Raw genomic sequence first — 9,804 nt, 5'->3', positions numbered from 1 at the left:
TTCAGGACTGATTTCCTTTAGGATAGACTAGCTGGATCTCCTTGCAGTCCAAGGGATTCTCAAGAGTCTTCTCCAACATCACAGTTCAGAAGCATCAATTCTTCGGTGCTCAGCTATAACACAGGCCTATAACTATAGGCTATAACACAGCTATAACTCAGGCCCTCTTATAAGACTATGTAAAACCATGATTGACATTTTGCACCAGATTTTCAGTAGGGGTTAGTGCATCTCCTGGATCCTCAACTGTAATGCTGTGGCCATGTACAGGCTTGTCCTGACCTGGATTATCAGTTTCCCTACATTGGTTCCAGCTTACCTGAAATTCACTATAAGGCTAGCCCTGTTTCTGCTTGGGGTTCATCTTGCTTACCTGATCAATAGGGGAAAATCTTCTTTCCTAGATGTGCCCAAATGATCCCTTTACTTTGGCCTTAGGCTTCCCTATACTGATCTTTTATTGGCAAACTTTGTAAGCCTGAGAAAGTGACAATGCACATCCATTTTGAATTAGAATGATAATGCTTTTAGGACTTCTGTAGTAAACCACAAAATAAAGCCAGAAGTTTTTGTTTTTTTTTTTTCTTTCACCTTCTCCATTTACTTTGTTACTTTAAAAATGCAAGAAAGAAGAAAATCCAAATAGCAAAATAATTGTTGCCAACATTTTACATTGCTGTGCACGCTAATTTTGATGCATACAGTAAGTTACTCATCTTGTGTCTATCTAATCATTATTTTTGAAAACCTAACTTATTAATTTATACTTTCAATGCAATTTTTACAATTTGGGTGTTACATAAACATATGTAAGATGAAATTATCTGCGGGGGCTATTTTAATTCTGTATTCTTCCACCGTGTCAGAGATTTTTAAACAGTGAAGTTAAGCATTTCTGGGTCTGTGAGCAGAAAAGATGACCCTGAATGAGGTGAGAAGGTGATAATCTTTTCTGTCTTAGGCAGGTAGTGTTCTGTACTTGGTCGCTCAGTTGTGTCCGATTCTTTGTGACCCCATGGACTATAGCTCACCAGGCTTCTCTGTGCATGGGGTTTCTCCAGGCAAGAATACTGGAGTGGGATGCCATGCACTCCTCCAGGGGATCTTCCCAATCCAGGGATCGAACCCAGGTCTCCCTCATTGCAGGCAGATTCTTTACCAGCTGAGCCACAAGGGAAGCCCAAGAATACTGAAGTGGGTAGCCTATCCCTTCTCCAGGGGATCTCCCCGACCAAGGAATTGATCCATGGTCTCCTGCATTGCAGGCTGATGCTTTACCAGCTGAGCTCGGTTAGCTCCACTGACCCTTCTGTCCTCTTCCTTGATTGTCGGTTATTTCATCAGTTTCCCCAGATGATTTCATGGCATTTCAGATATGAGAAGTGCTCTCTTTCCAAAAGCCCAGTGCCTTCCCTTAAATGATTCTCTTAAAGTGCTAGAATTTCATCTATTCAGCAGCACCACAGCCTGAGTATTTAGATTCTTTCTTCAGACAGAACATAATAGTTATGACAACATGAGTGATACAGCTGCTAGATTCATACAGCCACTAACATAGTAGCAGAGATTAATCTGTTGCTTCCCGAATAATTTTTCAGTCTGAACACAGTTCAACTTCTCCTTATCTCCTGCTGATGTTGTTCTTGCCCGGAAGCTCGCCATTCATTATTTTGTACTTTCTTTTCCTCACTGAGGAATCCCACTACTGGCTGTGCCCATCGGTACATTTATATAAGATTCTTCTGAAAAATTACAAGGAAAGGGAGCCAATGACATTTATGTACTGTTGGCATGAATTTCTATCCACTTTAGTAGTCATGTCAGGACTATTGTGTATAAGGTTCTTTCTAAATAACTGCTTGGACACAGTATGATTTCTGGAAAAAACAACAAGAAAACACTTATTGTACTGCAGAAACTAACACAATATTGTAAAGCAATTATATTCCAATAATAAATATTTTTAAAGTAAAACAAAAAAAATAACAAACAAGCACTACCCCCCCTCCCCAATTCTTGCTGCTAATCTCCACAAAAACAGAAAATTATATTCTGGGCAAACACATCACCACATAGCTGATTTCTCAACATTCTAACACCCTTTCGGTTTTCAGAAAATCCTCTTTTATGAGAAGATAGGATGATCAAAAATGTCACTCAGAAAATGCAATTAGTGATTTTCCTGCTTCAGCAGCTTTAAGATTATACACTAGCCTGGACTTGTTCCCTCAGCATATTTTACAAGCTTTTTGGCTGTTTCTGACCAATCCATAATTTGATAGTGGTGGAGTCTATGTGATAGGCAAGTCCTAAATGGATTTACTTAAGACAATCTTATTTTGCTTCTGATGCCTTCCCTAGGTTATCTGCTTATGGGTACACATCCATCAGATTTTTTACTGTGCTACTTCCTATGAAATTATAGCCTTCAGCACATAGCTTTCCATTGGTTCTGATCAGTGCACTAAAACTGTAAGAAAGAACACTGAAAAAAAATGCATAGAGTTCACAGTCTTCCTTTCATATAAACATAATAGGATGAAATTACCTGCAGGGTCATTTTTATTCTATATTTCCCCACTGTGTCAAATTCAGCTATATTGGACTTGGAAAGCTAAAGGTATGAAATGGTGACAATTTTTCTAAAAGCCATTTCTCTGGGCATCTCAGTGGTAGTCTCCAAGGTATATAGCAATCCTTTTCTGTTGAAAGGTCATTTCTCTTTCCTTTTTCATCTAATAATTTAACTGGTCATTTATTTGTTTGAAAAATTTAAAAGGTAGAACTAAAAGGTCCATGGATTCTACCATATTGAGTAAATACTATCTTATTTATGTGTGTGCATATTTAGTCACATATATACATATAAATGTAATAATCCCATAAATATTAAAAGCTTCAAAGTACTTTTAACTTCCATATAATCCTCACAACAAAGAAGGTGGATATTATATAAATGTGTCAATTGTTAAAATTGAGGATCACAAAGGTTAAGTGAGTTGTAAAACTAGGTCTTTTAGTATATTATTTAGTACATTCCTCCCCTCCCCCCATATCACTTCAATTCACAGCATCAGGATAACTTACTCATGTTAATATAGAAGCTCTAGATGACAAGTAAGAAGATTCATAAATGTACTTGAAATGAACTTGACTATCATTCACAAATGTATGTATAAGAATTTGTTCAAGTCCTTGCCAGAAAACAGATCAGAGGATATGGTAAAAAGGATAGCCAAGTTTTGTAAAATATATGATATAAATATATCTTGGGGTAAAATATCATAGATAGCATATGGAATTTGACAGTCAAGGAGAGATAAATAAGAAAATGCCCTAGGCGAAGAGTGAAATGTAAAAAACAGATTTTCCTCATGCTTTGCCCTGGTAAGAGAATTTCTTTTGCTGTATTTACAGGGAATTAATTTTGATTATTTTTTCTAAAGTAGCATTCATGTCTCCAGTTTTATATATGTCATATAATCAAAACCTAAAAATAATTAAATGATCTGTTTAAATATCATTCTTTTTAAGAAAAAATCTTGTTGGGCTATTTGTATTGAAATTCTCTCCACTTGATGGAGAAAGAGGGGTTCTAGCCTCATCCTCTTTTTATAAGGGCACTAATACCATCAGTATTAGTGGTCGTGTGTGGATGTGAGAGTTAGACTGTAAAGAAGGCTGAGTGCTGAAGAACTGATGCTTTTGAACTGTGGTGTAGGCAAAGACACTTGAGAGTCCCCTGGACTGCAAGGAGATTAAACCAGTCAAGCCAAGAGGAAAATCAACCCTGAGCATTCATTGGAAGCCCTGATTTCAAAGCTGAAGCTACAATCTTTTGGCCTCCTGATGTGAAGAGCTGACTCACTGTAAAAGACCCTGATGCTGGGAAAGACTGAAGGCAGGAGGAGAAGGGGATGACAGAGGATGAGATGGTTGGATGGCATCACTGATTCAAGGAACATGAGTTTGAGTAAACTCCAGGAGATTGTGAAGGACAGGGAAGCTTGGCATGCTGCAGCCCGTGGAGTCGCAAAGAGTCGGACATGACTAAGCGACTGAACACCACCATCAGAAGGGACCCACCCTCATGACCCGTCTAAATCTAGTTACTCCCCTAAAGCCCCTAGTGCCGCCACATCGGGGATTAGGGCTTCAACATATGAATTTGGGGGGTAAGAGGACACAAACATTCAGTCATAGAAGGTAATAAAAAATTTTAAATCTAATGAATACAAATTAATGATTACAAATCTAATAATTTGAGGCAGGAGTGATTTCTTACTTCCTTTCCTTTCAGACACGCTCACTACCTATTTGTTCAAAGATGAAAGTCTTAATGCTCATGTTTACCTTTTAAATACTGGAGAACCACAAACATATTATACCAGAAAAGTACAGAAAATGCACTTAAGGTAAAAAAAGGTAGGGTTATTTTTTAAACAGGATGGTGAATATCTTTGGGTAGGCAGAAATATGCAGGTTGTCTTAAAGAGTTTAAGATGCATTTTCTAAGGCTGACATGGTGGCACTGTAATTAGAAACAGGTGCATATAAATTAGAAAATGGAGAAGACTAATTGTTACTAATGAACCTTTTAAAGTAAAAACTTTACTTAATGAAATGTATAATTAAGCATTAATGGCCAAAAAAGATGGGTAATTTTTCACTGGCACTAAATTGTGGCTTAAGGTGAAGCCTAATTTTTTACTAGATGCTAACAGCATCACTCCTCCTTTACGTTTATAGAAACAAGTAAAACAATGACATAACTTTAGAATGCTGATGTTAACATGCATTGAAAAAAGTGACAATTTCTTGACATGAAAGTGATAGAGGGAAATGTCCAGAACATTTTACCCAGGCTGTAGTGTCAGATAGCAGTTACAGGATTTCTATAAGCAAAATGGATATCCCTCTATTTTAGAGCTAAAAAGACCTATGCACACAGGGTTCAAATCTTTTTGGATAGTTCCAGACATCAATTATTGCAATGCTTGTCAGCCATGAGGTCACACTGATTACCTGGAGAAATAAAAAAAAAATTTACACTCAGGTTCACCCGAGGGTTATTGATCTGAATGTTTGTAGGGGTGGGGTTCACCCAGGCCTGAATATTTTTAAAGCCCCTAGAAATATACTGAGTTCTGGGAAAGGACTTTTGCAGTGTTTTCTAATGGATAATATAGTATTCTTTGCTTTTCCCTTTGCCAGGGATTCATTTGCCCATCTTCTACCCAGAGTTATTTATCCTTCACAGCCCAGTCCAGCTGTCATTCTGCTGGAAGCTCCTCCATGAATTAATCACCCGAACATCACCTCTGTGCTACCTCTACTGCAGCTTGTAAATAATTATTGTCTCTAGCATACTCTTCCAGAATTTGTAACTTAATCCTGTCTTTTGTCAACCCTTTAAAAATTCACAGGTTAGTAGAAAAGATAGACTAAGGAAACCAATTCAGCTTTGTATTCCCAGCAGCTAGTGGAGTGCTTGACCCAATATACGATTGTCGAATTGTTTGATGGAATATCCTTTATGACTCCTGCCTGTCGACAAGTTCACTTGATATATTCTTGTGATGTGTTTATGTATTCGGTAATTTTGCATACGTGAATTCAAAATTTATGCCATTTCTGTGTTGGCAGAGGCAATGGAGATGTGTTGTGAAAAATGTGAACTTGTTGGACTAAACACTTTTATTTTTCAAATTTGTCATATATTTTAGAAAGTTCTTATCACCATCAAAATTTATAAGGAATGGTAGTGTTTATGACCTTAAACCTATAATTTATTGCTTATTTTCTGTGTTCTGTAACCTACAGAGTAAAATCTATATTTCAATTCATGTCAAAGGAGAAACACTAACCACAAATTTCGCTTTTTTAAACAAAAGTGTAATTCGCTTTTTACATTGTGGACATATATATTTTCACATGAGAGTCAGCCATTTTGTGCTTGAAAGAAGAATGTTACTAGAGAAGTACAGAGTTAATTTTATTTCAATGAGAAATAAAGTGTCACAGGCTAAAAAATTTTAAATCTCTTTAGGAATAATAAACTACTTACAAAATTATTTAAATATTATTTTTTAATTATTAAAAAATAGCCTTCCAGTGTAGGATGATGGTACATCTATAAAATAGAGCTGTCTAAAAATGTTTGGATCTTCAAAATATATCATTAATTAAACATACCATGAGCAGAAGAATGCATACTGTAAGTTTCTTCTCAAGTAAGAAGTATTGGCTTGTATGGTGAATATGTATGTGTCTCTGTGCATGTACTGCTAATATTTTCAAAAAGAAACAGAGCCCAAAAGTAATAAAATGGTTACTTACAGGAATGTGGAGAAAAGTGGGAAAGAGACAGGGATGGAAGCTATACCTCTACTAAGCTGCTTTGTTGTATAGTTTTGGCTTGGGAATAATGTTAAGTATTTCATGTAGTTAAAAACAGAATTAATTTTAAAATAAAATAAATTTTAAAATCAATCTGTAAACTAGAAAACAAACAGAAGTTAAAGAACTTAATTGTATGTCACAGAAAACAATGCAAAGAATGATTTTCAGTGCTTTTTGAGCATAGTATTTTGACTTTACATGACTAGTGGGATATACTGTAAAGACAAAGGAAACACAAAGAAATACTAAACTGAATTCAGTGGTACTACTGCTGGTGATACCGGCATTGTTAATTTAAAACTATTATTAATAGATACATAGATACTGAAAAGCAAATAAGTAATTATGTTAATGTTAGGAACTAGGATATTCACAGTAAGAGAAAAAAAGATAAAATATCAATAAAAAAGTTAAGTAAAAATCCTGTGTTAACTTGAATTGGAGGTGCACATACTTATTTCTTTTTCTCAACCTGAAAAAATATATTTTCTAGCTTCGTACACTGAAAACACTAGTGGCAATAACCACATAGTCACAATGATTATTCTAGAACTCAGACAGATGCTTCTAAGTCCCATTTTCCACTAAAAGAAACCAAGGCCCTTTAGAGAAATGACTGATTGGAAGTCAGGGCAGGAATTGTACAAGATGAGCCTGGGACATCTTGTCAGGCAGATAAAAGAAAGCTATCCAAGCATATTATGATCATGTCAAAATTACACAGCAGCAAACCCAAAGGGCTCCCACTGCTCAAGGATGGGACAAAAGAATAATGAACACAATACCGTGAAACACTTCATGATACTCAAAGTAAAATCAAAAAAGCATAAAAGCAAAAACATAAACCTCTTGAACACTTTTGGAAGTAGCTAAGGCATCAACTCATTTTTTTTGGACAATCAATAAAAGGGAGAATTCAGTTATTTCTTCTGTCTCTTCTGTACAGACATATTTCAGAATACTTAATAGCTTATGAGAGAGAATCTCTTATTCATAAAAAAATCATTGCTATTAGAAGCATGGAAAATGCTAAATATTACCATTTTGTAAGATCTAATAAAATAATGGATCAGGACAATAATCATAAGTGGAAGCATTAAGTGAAAGGCTGATGGGGAACTTGATAATGGATGGGTTGTTGTCAATATCACAATGAGTGGAGAAAACTCTTGACCCTTGGACTGCAAGGAGATCCAACCAGTCCACCCTAAAGGAAGTCAGTTCTGAATATTCATTGGAAGGACTGATGCTGAAGCTGAAACTCCAATACTTTGGCCACCTGATGGGAAGAACTGACTCATTTGAAAAGACCCTGATACTGGGAAAGATTCAAGGAAGGAGAAGAAGGGGACGGCAGGATGAGATAGTTCGATGGCATCACCGACTCAATGGACATGAGTTTGAGTAAACTTCGGGAGTTGGTGATGGACAGGGAGGCCTCGTGTGCTGCAGTCCCTGGGGTCGCAGACTGAGCAACTACCTGAACTGAACTATTTTGACCCTTACTCATAGCAAAAATTTTTTCAATCAAAAAACTAAAATAATTTAATTGATGAATTATTATCATTCACTTATTTTATTAACAACAAGAAGAAAATGAGTTGGATTGAGCATTCTATAAACATACTTGTACTGCCCTCTCATCTCAGTGTTTTTTTCTTCATATATATAAACGCTAATGAGATCCATGCATACAGCTTATTGTCATTGGGAAAGAATTAAACTAATTGGAAATAATAGGATTCAAAGCAACCATTTTGGACTTACTATGATTGAGTCTTATTCTAATCTAAATCAAGTGTCCATGTGCACTCATGACCCGATCATTTAAAATCACCAAATTATGTAACATAATACAATTAGAGAAATTAAGAACTTCCAAACAATGAAATAAAAACACCAAGAAACCATAAGAGCTTATATTGAGGAAGTGATAATTTTGTTGTAAGACAAGACTTCTTGATTCTTCCAAAATCATGCTTTGTGGAAGGATGATGACTTCAATTTATTGAAAAAAATACAATCAGTTTGATTGACATAAAAATACATCAGCTTTGGGGACATGAAGACTGATAATAGTCAAGGTAAGACTTTAGAGGCAAGGCTATTTTATTTCTAATTCCAGTTCTGTCATATATCTGCTTTATAAATACTTAGTTGAATTGCAACTTAGGATTGTTTTGATTGTTTACAAAATCGAAGCAGTGACAAATTATATAATTTATAATTGCCTCCAGAATGTTTTATGCATAATAAAGTACTTTCAAGTACTTTGATTTTGGGGAGTGTGCTGAAAATTATATATCTTTAAAATTAACCACCTCAAAAAGAGGGAAAACAAGATGTCGGAGGAGTAGGTGGACATGGAGTACATCTCTCTCCACACATGCATCAGGAACACACCTTCAGACACAGACGTGCATGCAGAACACCAGCTGGGTGCAGACAGGAGTACCTGAACAGTGGAAAAGAATATATAGAACCACACGAAACTGGGTAGGACAAAGCAACCAGGGGGAAAAACAGGAGTGTTAGTAGGACTGGACCTGCCCTGGGCTGCTTGGGGAGCAGAAGCAGGGGTCTGAGCCCCACATCGGGGCAACTGTCTGAGCCAGAGGAGAAACATTTAAGGCTGAGAGTGAAACAGCTGGTCTGTGGCAGCCTAAATGGAATGAGAATCAGACAGTCCTTGCTGCAGCCATACATACCCCGGACAGGGATGCAGATCCGCTGGAAGGCGCAGTGGCTGGGAGCTGGAGTTTAGGGATTGTGGAGCAATCCCAGGGCGAGGGCTGATGTTGACTGCAGAGAGTTGGATCGAGGAGATGTGAGGAAGGAGATTGTGGGGGAAAATGCCTGTGGAGAAAAGCCGGGGAGCCATGGAAGCGAGGCGATACTGCTGAATCATGAGTAGCGGGTGTGGCCATCACCATAGCCTCTCTCTCCCCACGCCAGCATTGGCAGCTGAACAATAGAGAGGCTGACCCGTCAAACGCCTGACGCACTGAACTACAGAGTAGGACCCCACCAGGGAGGCCCCTCTGTGTGGCTGATGCACCCAACAGAGAAGGACCCCGGGCAAGGGAGCCCTCTAAGTGCCTGAATGGGCAGAGCTCCGGAGAGACTGGCCAAAGAGGTCTTCTGATCGCCAGCTACAAGAGGCTCAAAAAAAGACGGATAGGACCATAACTCCTGCGGCAGAGGCAGTCCGGGTCCCTGCAAAATTGGCACCACCAGGGTCCCCGCAAGCCAAGCAGCTGCGCCACCTTCACGCTCAACTCTCACTGGGGCAGAGCTGTCACAGGCAAAAAGTCTTGTGTCTATGCGCGCAGGGTCGCATCGGTAGTGTCTGACTCTTTGCGACCCTGTAGACTGTGGCTTGCTAGGCTTCTCTGCCAGGGA

Source organism: Odocoileus virginianus, chromosome 30 (assembly GCF_023699985.2).
Source record: "Odocoileus virginianus isolate 20LAN1187 ecotype Illinois chromosome 30, Ovbor_1.2, whole genome shotgun sequence".
NCBI lineage: Eukaryota > Metazoa > Chordata > Mammalia > Artiodactyla > Cervidae > Odocoileus > Odocoileus virginianus.
This window is presented reverse-complemented; position numbering follows the sequence as displayed.